The 14036-nt window shown below is 46.6% G+C and overlaps 1 protein-coding gene across 2 annotated transcripts in view; it reads left to right on the forward strand.

The window, feature by feature from the left end:
- Positions 1-14036, forward strand: part of SNX9 (sorting nexin 9) — a 798250-nt gene that overhangs the window by 331784 nt on the left and 452430 nt on the right. The gene's annotated exons all lie outside the window — the stretch shown is intronic.

Genomic DNA, 14036 nt, shown 5'->3' on the forward strand with positions numbered 1-14036 from the left:
GGAGTCCTGTGGCAGATCAGTGCAGTTAGGATCGTTTTTTTTCTTTGTAATATTAGTGGGTTCCCTAATTCACAATAATTTATCCTTGATCTGCCTCCCTATTCCATGCTCATTTGTATGCCTCTCCTACCTCACCCCTTGGCAGCTTCTCGCTGGATCCCTTGTCCTGCTTTCCGGAGGTATAGCGGCCTGGTTATTACTGCTGGGTACCACAGGAATTGTCTTAGTTACAGTCGGTATAGGCAACGAAGTTGTTTCAACTGCGGGTGCATTTAATGTATTTACTTCACCTGTGTTGTCTCTCGTTGAGCACTCGACCAGGTTTTTTAATATACCAAAGTGCTCAATAGTAATCTGCTCGAGTCTCTCCAACCTTTCGCTGATTACTTTTGACCTCTGTAAAAGAGGTAACATTAGGGACTTCATCAGTTGTTCCACTTGGGCCATAAAGCCTTCAGGTGGTTGAAGCGAAGGAAGAGTTGAGTCGACCACCATTGCGGTCGGCAGCCTTTAAAGAGGAGTAGATGACAGTGACTGAAGAGGCGATACAGTGTCTTGAAGGCTCACGGCCTCTTCTGTAGTGTTATTAGTATTGATAGACACTTTTTAGGTTTTTAACATCTTTGGGCATCTCCCCTTTTGGGCTCCCCCTCCCCGCTTCCTCTTAGCAGTAGTAGTTGGTCCTGTAGGTTGTTTTGTCCTCTGTAGTGTCTTTGTAGTACAACATTATTAGGTGCATCCTCCAGGACCAGGGTGTTCGATAAACCAAGTGGAGTAGTCTCATTTAACACTGGTATAACGGGTAAACTCCCTGCCTCATGTTCGGTGTGGTCTCCCTCATTAGTATGTATGTTGACATTGGCTTGCCCATCTGAATGATTTGGAGAAATAACCAACATTATTGCCCCTAAGGATGATCGCCTTGCATACATTGGTTCGAGGGAAAAGCGACGTTCTGTCAGGGCTATTTCATGCTCAAGAACCGATTGTGCCCTGGTAATAAACTGATCAAGTGTTCCACTTATGGTTCCCCCCACCGCAGCCCTCCTCCCCTTACCTTCACGTGCCGTCATTGCTATTCAAAGTACAGGTCGGCACGCCTAATCCAATCCCCAGCGATAGGATAACAGTTAATCTAGATACAACACTCTACAGATAAAGATAATAATCTCCTTACAGTTCTTGGAATGGTCGGGGGTGGCCCAGCCCAGCCTCCTCCAGGCTACGATGGGCGCGGACGGGCCCGCCCTTGGTCCGGGGTTCGCGCGCGTCCCGCGCTGCGGGAGCTCTCTCTGTGAGAAGTTGGCCTGATATGTGATGTCCACTATTCTAGTGGGCACCCTGTATCAGTCCAAACAACCCTTATGGCGATGGTTGTAAAGTCAACCTTATAGACCAGCTATCCTAGTGGTAGCATGGACAAAGCAGTCTTAGGCTAAAACTTCAAAGGGCATGTAAAGCCAGCTGTTTTACCATATGTAACCCCTTTAATACCAAATGAAAGGACACCACACATGTTATATATAAAATATATATGTATTTATTTCTAACACAACCCCTCTGAACTCTTTATGAGGTCAGAGGCACAAGCACATAACAAGATACTCAATTATCATACAATAAGTTGCACAATATACAGTAGAGCCCTAGGGGCACTTCAAACCATATACTAAAATAGTGGTATAAGAACCACGTCACGAACAAAGGATGGGCCTAGGGCCTAGGGAATCGCTGGGGCTACGCTGTACTACCAAAGCGTGGGAAGCAGGAGGCCCACGGGAGGCGTGTGCAGTGTCTTTACACACACGCGGGTTACCATAGAGTTAGAATGGGAACGAAAGTAATGTAAACTAGTTCTTTTAGGACACTTCCGGATGGACTAGGAGAAAGCCCCTGAAAACTAGGACACTAGGATAGTTAACACTCACAGGAACACCGGAGTACTCGTGTTACCTCACCCACAGGAAGCGGGTGCATAGGTGTCAAAGTGTGTCGGGTTTCGTCACTGAATCCTATGGAGCCTTGGAGAAAGATGCTGCCGGCGACCAGGAGAGAAGTGTCCGGTTGGATCCAAGGGCGGATCGAGGATGAAGAGTGCCTGAAAGCAGAGGGGACAGAGTCTGGGTCACTAGCCAGTGACCAGGAAGGAGCCGGGTGATGTCGTGAAGCTTGTCTCTGCAGCCACGTGGACCAGGAGGTGTCGACGATGACCAGGAGCTGGGCACGGACTGTTCCACGAAGGATCTTGCTGTCGGCGGTGTCGGCTTCCGGATTGGTGTTAACAAGCCTTGAAAGGCAACCCACGCAGGAATCGAAGATGGCTTCTGGTTCAGACCAGCAAGGTCTGATGGCCTTCTCCTTTTCAGGGAAGCAAGGGCCAGCCTGGAGCAACCAGGCCATCGGAGGAAATTCAAAGGTTCGTTGTCACAGAGGCCACTAGCCAACGGGCAAGTGACCGGACAGACGCGTCGAGCTGGAAAATGCAGAAGGGCCCCACGCGGCACTCGTGGAGTTGTGGAGGGCTGATCTTCGATGTAGATGATGCTCGGGCTGGGGCTTCTCAATCCCCAATGCACAACTTCCAGGGTGCCTCAGAAGTTGCAAGGAAAGCAATTTGCAGGCTTTCCAAGATGGCCGGTCCCACGTCTCTCGTCGCCTCCACGGGTCTCATCTTTGCTGTGGCTGTGGATCGGGCTGAAGGAAGTCTGGAAGTCCGGGTCTTGACAGGCTCTGTGCTCGGGCTCCGGCGGGAGCGTCGACAAAGCAAACCGTTGATCGCTTGATGGTGCCTGCTTGCACAGGGTTGTCACTCCTTGACCACAAGGGAGATTCTTCACTCTTCTATGTCGAGTAGAATGTCGAAGGTCCAGAGTTTCGTTTCAAGTTTCAGTTCAGGATAAATCTAAAGTCTCTTGACTCAGCTCCTACCTATATACTAATCTGAGGGGCTGGATTACCTGCTAGGTCCCTCCTATGGGTGGGACCAGGGAATGGGGTGGTTACACCCCTTTCCCTTTGTCCAGTTTCGTGCCAGAGCTGGGGCTGGAGTGCCCCAGCAATTGGTTTTAACAGGACTGTGCATGGGACACCTTGTGTGCCCCAGGCAGTGTCTCATTTCATTCAGCCTTCCCTGCTCCAATACACTATGGCCTGTCTGAGGTGGTGCTAGCACCCCCCAAGACAGGAAACCTATTGTCCAAGCCTCCCTCGCTGGAAGGACTCCCAGCAGCAGGAGGTCAGACTTGTGTCTGTGGCAGCAGCATCCTTTTTTGTGATGCTGAGGCTCTGGTTAACTTTAACCAAGTTTACTAGGAGCAACATGTCTTCTCCCTCTAGAAGGGTGGAATGCTACCCCCATCGCCAGAACTGGCGAGGGGGTAGCATTCCAAAGCATATGACACCTTACACAACATGTTTTGATAAAGCCACACCAAAGTTAGCATTCAACCACAAGGATGATAATGCACTTAAGAGTATATGGTATGGCTATATCATAGAACAGCTATAAGGACATGGTTCCGAAAGCTGCAGGCAGGCTCAGCTCATGCTAGAGCCTCATCTCACATAAAACCAAGCACTCTGCCTCCAGGATTGTTAAGGCCTGCCATAGGAGTGACTTATAGGTATATATGCATCTATATGTAAAGGTAGGTATAGGGATACTACACCTAAGCAAGGGGTGATTACACAACCTTGCCCCAGCTGAGTGATCAGCCAGTTGTGTCAATGTGAGTGGCCTGCCAAGGGTGGCATAATACATGTTGCAGCCCCTGGTAGGCCTTGGATGCACCTACGCCCTGGGTACCTATAGTACACCGTACAGGGGCTCATAAGGTGACCCAATGTCCAATTGGAGATGTACCTAAAGTACATGGAGTCCATTTTACAGTGAGAGCAGATAGCCTGGGGCCCTGATTAGCAGGGTCCCAGGCCAACTAAGTCGAAAACCAGCTAAACACTAGGCAAACAATCTGGGGTAATAATAGTCAGGTATCCACCTTCCTGCACTCTCGTTCTTTTGAAGCGCCTCCTGGCGATCTGGAGGTGACGTACTGTGAGGCACCAAGGAGGTGAGTAGGGCACACTAAGAGATGTAGTTTTACCCCTCTGTGCGCGGCGCAATTCCAGGAGCAGTTCGACGTTGCAGCCCTCCCAGGGGCTGAGACCAGCGATAGCAGAGGCAGTGGCGGCAACCAATGTGGCAGGACACGGGCCGGTAAGAGCTTGGGGATCTTGAGTAGTCTCTTCCTCTTTTTTTTTTTAAATGTAATATATTTTTTAGTATGAGAAAAGAACTATTTGCCGTATATCTTGTGTCCATTACTTCCCTCTTCATTCTGGGAAATTCTTCCAGCAGCTAAGAAATGCACCTGACTAGGTTAAATCCCTTGCATTTAGAGATAAATTACATATATGATGGGTGGATGCACTAGCCAGTTTAACATTATCTTTTCTTTTTTTTTTATTGTCAAAATCTTGCAATACAAAATGTCAACAACGTAGATAGGAGTTGCTTATTAAACGGTCAGGTTTTAACGCATATAGACATATAGTTAATTAAGATATATAGTTAATTGAGATATTTTAGCACAAAGAGAGGGCTGCTTGTATATGGTAGCAAAAACTCAGCCAAAACATGTTTTGCCCTAAACTGGAGGGAGGACCCGGGCTTTTTCTAGGCACTTAGGACATTTCAAATCAATTTAAAGTCCGCTCATGAAAGGTCAAAACTGTGAACTTATTTCCTGTGTCCTTATAGGGTGGGTAATCGTCCTGAGATTTTGAAATATTCACAGGACACACACAATTCCTGTGATCAATGGCGTGTAGTACCAGGTGGTCTGCGAATGGTAACATTTCTTATAGGCATCCCTTTTCTCTCTCATTGAATTTCACCCTTCTTGGTCTTGATTTGAGGTAATCCCACTGAGTGTGTTTAGTAAAAGTTTCCTCTCGGCTTGAAGCTCCTTTTCAGACAAAATCGCTTGCTCCATGTTGGGTATGCTGCTGCCCACTTCCTACCACTCATGAGATGACTACTAACAATGAAATACTTACACCTCATTGAAGCTTCTGACCATCAACAAATCTCATCGTTGCTATTCATCGTCATCAGAGACAACAGTTCACAATGTTCAAAACCTTGCCATCCGGAATCTGAGACTCGTGGTCGTTTTCCATAATTTCAGCAATACTGAATACAACACAAAGGTCAAAATACATTTAACTTGTATGCCATTTTCATTTCTATACACATCTATAATAGCACATTAATTGGTGAATTGTAGCACTATGTACGACTCTATCCAGATACCTTATTTACGCTGCATTAAGTTTGAGAAATTGGATTGCTATTTGACTGGGGTGTGAACCCTGGTCAAGCAGAAACCACAACCCTCATCAGGGAGCAGCACAAGACACATCAGGGAGCAGCACAAGACAACCTTAAATTAACCCATGCTGAACCCTCTGGTAGCTTGGCACAGAGTAGTCCGGCAACGTGTAAGAATTTGTGCACCACTTCAAACAGTAATAAAGTGAAAACAGCACACAAAAAGGATCTGACATCAAGTTAGAAAAATAGAGTACAATTTAGTAAAAATTACAGATTGGGATAACCAAATGCAATTAGTTCAAGCAGGGTTATGACATTTTTAAGTTTTAGCGCCAAAAAGCAGAGGGATCTAACTGGGCTGGGTCAAAGTCACACTTTCAGGCAAACTGTGATGTAGTGCAGGTAGAATTCAGTCACCAGGTTAGGGCCACTGAAGTTTACCTTCTCTGATCCGTGCCAAGAGTCCCGTTCATAATGGAGAGGGGCGCTGGGTTTGTGAGAGCGCCGCGGCTGGCTGCTGGCTTAGCGTGAAGAGGAGGCTAGGCGTCAGGGCAGGCGTTGCTGGTGCTTTGCGTTGACAGTCCCCTGCTAGTGGTCGATGCTGTAGCATTAAGGAGCGACTGCTGGAGCTTTGCGTTGAATCATGGTGCGAATAGTGAAGTCTTGGTACGAACCGGCCTGTTTGCATTCACAAAGAGCCCAAAATCTTGATTATAGCTCCGTGAGCCACACCCCTGGTCCATCACCTGAGGGGCTCCAGTTCGGGGTCAGGAAGTCACTGCACCTGGGTTGAAAAGCTGGTGTAGGATATTGGAGAACCTTTCATGTCCCTGAGTCTCAGATAAGGAAGCTCCCAAACAAGCCTTTAGACTTACTCTGGTGTCTTGGGTTCAAGGGTGTAGCTGTAGGTCCAGTTCTCTTTTTACCCAGGCAAGAGGGCATCGGGTCAGTACAGTAGGGCAGCGGTTCCTTCAGTGCAGCAGTCCAGCTGAGTAGCAGCCCTTCCAACAGCACAACAGTTCTTCCTGGCAGAAAATCAACAGGTTCAGAAGTGTACTGAAGAGTTGGTGTATGAGGTCCAGTATTTATACCGGGCACCCTTCGTTGGGGGAAGTTTTTAGAAATTGCAGTTGGAAGTCCCCAGTCATCCTGCCTTCCCTATTCTGACTCCAAACTAACTACACGGTGTGTGCAACCCTTTGTGCGGAGGCAGGACATATCCTATTCAAGTGGGGCTGGTCCCAGCTCCTCCCTCGCACCATGTCAGTGATGGCCCATCCAGGCAGATCTAAGCTCTCTATTGTGTGTAGCTGTCTAGGTGGTATACACAAAGCCCAACTGTCAGATACACCCAGTCATGTGACCAAAGACAGTCTACAGACACTTAATGACTAAGGCAGGAAAATGCAAATTGTCTAAAATTGTCATTTTCAAAATTGCAATTTGTCCCGAAGTTAGGATTTTCGCAACAATTCCAAAAACACCAAACATGAAGGGATTACCTATACCCGTTTGGAAATGACAACTTATTCCATGTAATAAGGTAACTCTAGGTTTATTCTATGGAAGGTAGGCCTTCACTACCAGGACATTTAAACCACAAAGTACATGTGAAGCTTTTTAAATACACATGTACCCTGCCCTTGGGGCTGTTCAGGGCCTACATTAGGAGTTAATTATATGTATTAAAAAGGAAGGGTTGGGTCTGGCAAAAGAGGTATTTTGCCAGATTAAAACTGCACACACTTGGGCTGCAATGGCAGGCCTGAGACATGTTAAAAGTGCTACCTACTAAAGTGGGTGGCACCTCCAGTGCTGCAGGCCCACTAGTAGCATTTCATTTTACAGGCCCTGGGAACAGGTAGTACCACTTAACTAGGGCCTTAAAAATTAAATTAAATGTGCCAATTGGGTATAAGCCAATGTAATACGTTTTCAAGGGGAGAGCACAAGCATTTTAGCACTGGTTAGCAGTGGTAAAGTGCACAGAGTCCTAAAAGCCAACAAAAACATGTTCGCAAACCAGGAGGGTAAAGGCAAAAAGTATGTGGATGGCCCTGCAGACATGGCCAAGTCCAACAAAGGTACTCGGAGAGTTGTCTCGAATGTATTTGCATACTTAGTGAATCTCCTAAAATGTATGATTCTGGGTGTGTAACCATAACTTGCATTACATATTCTTGTACTCTGACCATTGTCAGATCTATTTCCCTAGTGTACTTTCAATATGCATGTAGGAAAGTAGGATATGCTTTCATGGTCACCCCCACTTTTTGCTGGTGTTATTATGTTTTACTTACTAGTCTGACTGGGATCCTGCTAGTCAGGAATCCAGTCTCGGGGCTTCTTCCCTAAATTCGACATGGTGATTGGCTACTGGTATACCTTTGTAGTATACCAGTAGCCAATACCTTTGTAGTCCCTAGTATATGGTACTAAGGTTCTCAGGGCATAGGGCATAGGTACACCAGGGGTCTCCCATGGGCTGAAGCAGATAGTATGCCACCCACGAGAGATTACAGGCCTATCATTGCAGCGTTTGTAAGCTGGTGCTAGCACCACTTACGACTGATATAAGTTTCCTTATATCTGAGGTCACTGCACTTAAAACCTATGTCACCCCCGTAAGGCAGGCCTTTCAATCCTGATGGCAGAATGCTCTGTTCTAAGTGTGAGGGTGCCCCTGCATGAGCAGGACACCTCTACAACCTTCGGAGTCCATTCTCCCAGGAGTAAGTGCATCAGCCATTAAGATACATAGAGTGGGCATGCGTCATTATGCAATGGCTATCTCTAGACTGGCTGTAACGAACCCTGTCATGTTTGGTATCAAACATGTTGGAATCATACCTCACTGACGTATGATTCCATGCACTGTGAAGCTCCTCCGGGAGGCCCTCAGTGGCCCCGGTTCCAGTATTCTAGAACCTGACAGCAAACCATGGCTGCTGCCGACCAGAGACACAATTCTGCCCTTCTGCTGCTGAGCCAAGCTTGAGCAGAGGAAGGTAGGACAATAGGTTTCCTGTCGCAGGGAGGTGTGACCACCTCCCAGACAGGACTTGGTGTATTGGGAAAGGGTGGAGGTGCGGGACAGGGTGGGGGCGCTTGCCGGCACCACTAGACTACTTTGAAGGGCACGTTTGGTGCCCTTCTTGTATACTCCAGTTGAAACCAGTTCAGGGAGCCATTGGCACCCGCTCTGGCACAAAACTGGACAAATAACATGGGAGTATCCTTCCCACTGTCCAGCCCCTCCTCTGGGAGGGACCCCTAAATCGTCCCAACTCTTTCTGTGCGGTACTTAAGGGCTTACATGTGGGTGGGTCCCTAGAATAGTCGTGGAACAAGATTGAGATCCAATGCCACTTCAACTTCAACCATCTGGGCACTCTGCACATCACTGGACTTCACGTTGGTAACTGCAACTGGGAAGGCTCCTGCTGCTCGTGTTCTCGCCGTCCTCAAAGTCTGCTGCAGTGTCAGTGTGTGTTCCATACAGGTTCTTCACAAGGCCTATGGACATCCAAGACATCCGAAGGAATATCCCTTGGCGTGAAGGAGTCACTCCCCTGCACCTGCAGGCACCGCAATGCACTTGACCAGTCTGCTGATCCTGGGCTCCTATGGACTCTGAAAGGTTCAGCAACACCGGTTATGGTTCTCCAACTCCTGCGGGGCCTGCACTGTCTTCTCACCGAGTTTGAGGCCAGTGTCCCTCGCCGGAACCGCTGGAATAGAACCCTTGTGTACTGCGTCGACTTGCTGTTGCCAAGGCTTGTTGACTCTCTCCTCCAGAGAGTTTCGGGCTCCAAGAAGCTCCAGCCTCAAGCATCTCCTGCAGCCAAGATCTTCGCCTGCACTGCATCCTTTGCACCATGGGCCTTCATCATTTGGCAAACTGCTCGAGGTCCTCTTGCGACTCCTGTGCCTTCGGCCTGTGGGTCCTCTCAAGGGTCTTGATTGACCGAAACAGGTTTGCATGCAGATTTGCTTGCATTCAGGTGCCATCTTAACCTATTAAATTCGGCTGTCAGCCAATGTCAGACTGCTGCACTATCTACTCCATGTGGAGTCGGCCATTGGGGGACACTGGGGAGGTACTTAAAGGCAGGCAATGGGCTTATTTTACATTCATTGAATTAGTGCTGAGGGCCATATTTCAGCCCTCTAGCACTGATTCTCATGGGGGAGGTATCGTTGGAACGTGGAAAATCTCCCCTTTCCAATTGCACCTCTCTTTTGGGTGGATTCTTGCTCGGGGATCGCCTCAGGAGAGACATCTGCAGAGATTCACCCTCCAGACACCAGGGATAGGAGAAGCAGCCGCTTAGGCAAGGGTTTGCCCCCCCTCCCTTGACGATTTGCGTATTTGCATCATTTTTACCTCCTCCCCGGGGAAGGAGGATGGGGCGATTATCCCTGATGAGACCCCATGGGGGGCCAGAAACTCACTAGACGCCAGGGAATTGCTCAAAATATAGGAGTAGATTCCGCCTGGCATGGCCATGCCCCACTCCAAGTAAATGGGGCAACAAGTCTTTCTTCACCCCTGGGGGCATATTGGGTAATTACCCCCGATCTGCCCTCAAGGAGTCAGAGAGCCCACTACACACCAGGGATTTTTTAAGATAAAAATATAGTGATGGGCATGCCCAGCATGGCCATGCCCCTACCACAAGTAAATGAGCAGCACTCTTACCCCCCACCACCACCCGAGAAACAAATGGGGGTAATTACCCCTGATCTGCCCCCCAGGTGGGAAGAGAACCCACTAGACACCAGGTAAAGTTAAAAATATATATATATCGTGGTTGGGGCCTGCCCACCATAAGCATGGCTATGCCCCCTTCCCAACTACATTATGCATTGCTCTTTACACTCCCCTCTCCCCCAACAATCCCCCAAGATGCCAGGGTATATATATATTTTTTTATATATAGGGGTTGGGGCTGCCCAGCTGGCGTATGGCCATGCCTACCTTTCCCCAAGTAAATGGGGCAACAGTCTTTCTGTCCCCGGGTGTGGGGGTTGGGAGCAGTAAGCCCACTGTATGGCAGGAATATATACTTTTACTAAAATAATCGGGTGGGTCTTGCCTATCCTAACATCCGGCTTTAACCTCACCCCTAAAACATCAACAGTCTTACTGCTCTGCTGCAACTATAGCATCCCATCCGAAATGCAAGTAAGAGGACATATGATTCATTTGGGTGTTATTTTCACATATGGGTCAGGAGAGTATGGCTAAATCCCAATATTGTACAACTTGCAATGGAGAACTTCACACTTTTTGGGCTTGGGTTGGCTACCACCTGAAAGAACCTACCAGACCCATACTGTTGTGAAAATTAGACATCGGGGTGGGCCGGCGGTGCATACGTGGTGATGTGCTTCACTTGCATCCCACACCATTTTCTTACCAAAAATGCTGTGCAAACCTCAGACTTTAACTAAAAACACTCATTTACCTCACATTTCTGCAAGGAAACCTTCTGGAATCTGCGGGAACTGCAAATTTCCTATCACATATCATTCTCCCAAATCTCCCGATAAACATGCTACTTCACTTGTGCTGGTGGACCAGTAGACCCTGACACAAAAGTGCCTAATGTTTTACCCAGAGAGATCAGCCATAGGGGATAGCTGTGAGAATTGGGGGCCGTGCTCGGCTACCACTCATAAAAACCTACCAACCACAGACTTGAAAAGTAGACAACCAGGGCATTTCAGGTTGGTGTGCCTTTCTTGAATACCACAAGAATTTCTGACCCACAATGCCCTGCAAAACTCAAAATTTGCCTGAGATCATGCATTTTCCTTACATTTCTGTGATGGAAACTTCTGGAAACCACAGGACTCTACAAAATTCTTACCACCCAGCATTGCCCCACTTGTGGTGATAAAAAACACTGCACCACTTGTGTGGTTGGGCCTCGTGCCTCGACGGGAACGGATCAAACCGAGGTCAATGGGTGTCCCGACACAAGGGCATTTTGGTTGTTTCCTGTCGCAAGCCCTGACCCAAGTGAGGTGTCATTTCCATCAGAAGACATGTGGGAGCATAGAATAATAGAATATTTGTTATTACCAATTAGATGTCGCTGCATTTGTGCCTTCCTAATCTAAACCAGTGTGTAAGAATGAAGACATTTTAAAATATACCCTCTAAATCATGCTTGTACGGGTATCCACCAATTTGTACAATTAACTACTGCTCCTAAACTCCATATCTTGTGCCCATTAAAAAAAATCATAGGTTATCTTGATACCTATTTTTCACTCTACATGTTTCACCATATGAATTGGTATATACACAATAAAAATAAATTGTACTGTGCAGCTCAGTTGTTGGCTCTGGGTACCCCGGGTTCTTGGAGATCCTACATACTCTATATATCCCCACAACTAAAAGAGTCTAGCAAACATAATGGTACATTGCGTTTGTAGTTCGGCCATTGTGACAAAAAGTTACAGATGAAAACATTGTCATAAATGGGTGTTTTTTCTTACTCATTTTCAATATTTCTTTATTTGAACAGTTAGTTTATTTGGGAAAACTTTGAGGGATCTACACATATGACCCCTTGATGAATTTGGAATGTTGTCTACTTATAAGAAATAAATAGCTTTCTTGGATCACCCATGAGTTTCACACTGATTTTCACCACAAACTGGTAGTAGGTTGAAAGCACATAAAATAGGGAAAATTGGCAACCTCTTTGAAAAATGCCAAAACAGGGGTAAACAAATTGTTTCAGCTCTGCATGTTCCTGAAAGCTGGAAAAATGGTGACTTTAGCACGGCAAACCGTTTGTTGATTCCATTTTTAGGAGAAAAAAACAGACACTTTTATCCAGAGCTTTTTGATTCCTATTTTTTCCCAAAAACTCAAAGATGTTGCTATAATTTGATCATTGTCTTGGTTCCCTCCAGGGAAATCCACACACTTTGGGTACCTTTAGAATCCCCAGGATGTTTGAAAAAAAGGACATAATTTTGGCATGGATACATTGTATTAAAAAATGGCGCCCTGAGTGTGCAATACTCCAAATAGACAATTAAGGTCTCCGCACTGGGGAGAAAATGTCCATTAATTAAGGGATTAAGGAGTAGTGTGTGTACCCAGGGCTTTAAGTGGGCCGGATCTCAACGGGTCTGAGCACCAGCAGTTTTTTAAAGGGTGGCTCGAAACGGGTCTCTATTGGGCTCTGTTTTGAGCCCTGGCAGAGGCGGTCTGTTTTTTTCCGGACAACTGTGACAGAGGCACATCGATGTGCGCATGCTCACACTGCTCATTTCGCACCAGTGGAGAAATTACGAAATTACGTCATGCCAGGTGAGCATTGTAGGGGAAGGGAAATCCTTTAAAGAGATTTGTTTTCTCTCTGGATTTCCCTTCTGTTTCTGAAACTCAGGAGCAGCAACATTGTCGTGGTGTCACCAGGGCTTTAAGTGGAAGCTTTTTGAATATTATATACAAGCCATAGTTGCTGCCGATTTATCGTTTGCAACTAACAGCCATTGACAAAGCCAATAGTCCTGACTTGTGATAGGAACAGCAAAATAAAATGTGGGCGGCATACTGTGCTATGCACAGATTTTTAGTTTAGGTGTTTTTAAGCCAAGCCCTTAACCACATGGCTGCTGCGGGGATTTTCGCGCTGTGCTGGACATTCAGATTTTACATGTTTCATGACGAGCTCAGCTCGTCATCAGCACACGACACCCGTGGGTGATGACGAGCTGAGCTCGTCATCAGCATCGAAAGGGTTAATTACATTGGCCACGCCCCTTTGAGAGAGGCGCCCCCCCCAGTTTTTTCATCCCACTTGAAAGCCCTGGGTGTACCCTAGAGAAATGGTTGGTGTAAATCGTGTGAACATGATAGTGTTGTAACTTTGTGATATTCACAAAAAGTTCCATTACTTACCCTAAAATATATGTACTTTTAAACCTACCACTGGATGAACCAGATGTATTAATTACAGGTGTGGTAACGGGAACAAAACAACCCACATTTTCAGAGCTATGTTTGGAAAAAAGAAAGCCTTAACATAGAGAAATGGTAAAAGTTAAAGAAACATATGAACTTTCTTAAAAATCCTATTAATTCCTATACGACTGCTTTATGAATCTGGCCACTTTCATTTATTTTTTCTATTTATTTGCACTTTAATCACATTTCGTAGCTATTTATTTCTTTCTCTGTGTCTTCTATGTTTTTCATCGTGGTCCATTTTCCAGGTCTTGCTCCGCATGCTCCGTATTCGTACCTTTGTCCTGCTCCAGCTACTTAAACAAGCATTGGCATAGACAATAGGTCTCGCCTTTGGGACCATATAAGTGGTTAGCTATCCAGCACACAAGCTGCGAGTTTACAAATATTAGAAAGAAGACAGAGAAGTGATGCACTTACTCAGTGGGCCGGATGTGCTTGGAAGACTGGCTTTATGACAAATCCTTTAACAGGTGGTGTTGCTACTCAACACGGATTGTGTGTGTGTTAACGCGCTTTGCATATTTCCAACATGACACCACACAGCCACTTCAAGGCACTCGTGATGCTGTCAACACAAAAATTGTAGCACCATTCACAAGGAGGTGCAGCTATCTTTAGTTAGAACTTGCTTTCGGAGCGCTTATATTACACAGCTCGGCAGCGTCGACGAAGGCGAGCAGGGGATGGAGAGAGCTGTTG

This window comes from Lissotriton vulgaris, chromosome 6, assembly GCF_964263255.1.
Source record: "Lissotriton vulgaris chromosome 6, aLisVul1.2, whole genome shotgun sequence".
Taxonomy (NCBI): domain Eukaryota; kingdom Metazoa; phylum Chordata; class Amphibia; order Caudata; family Salamandridae; genus Lissotriton; species Lissotriton vulgaris.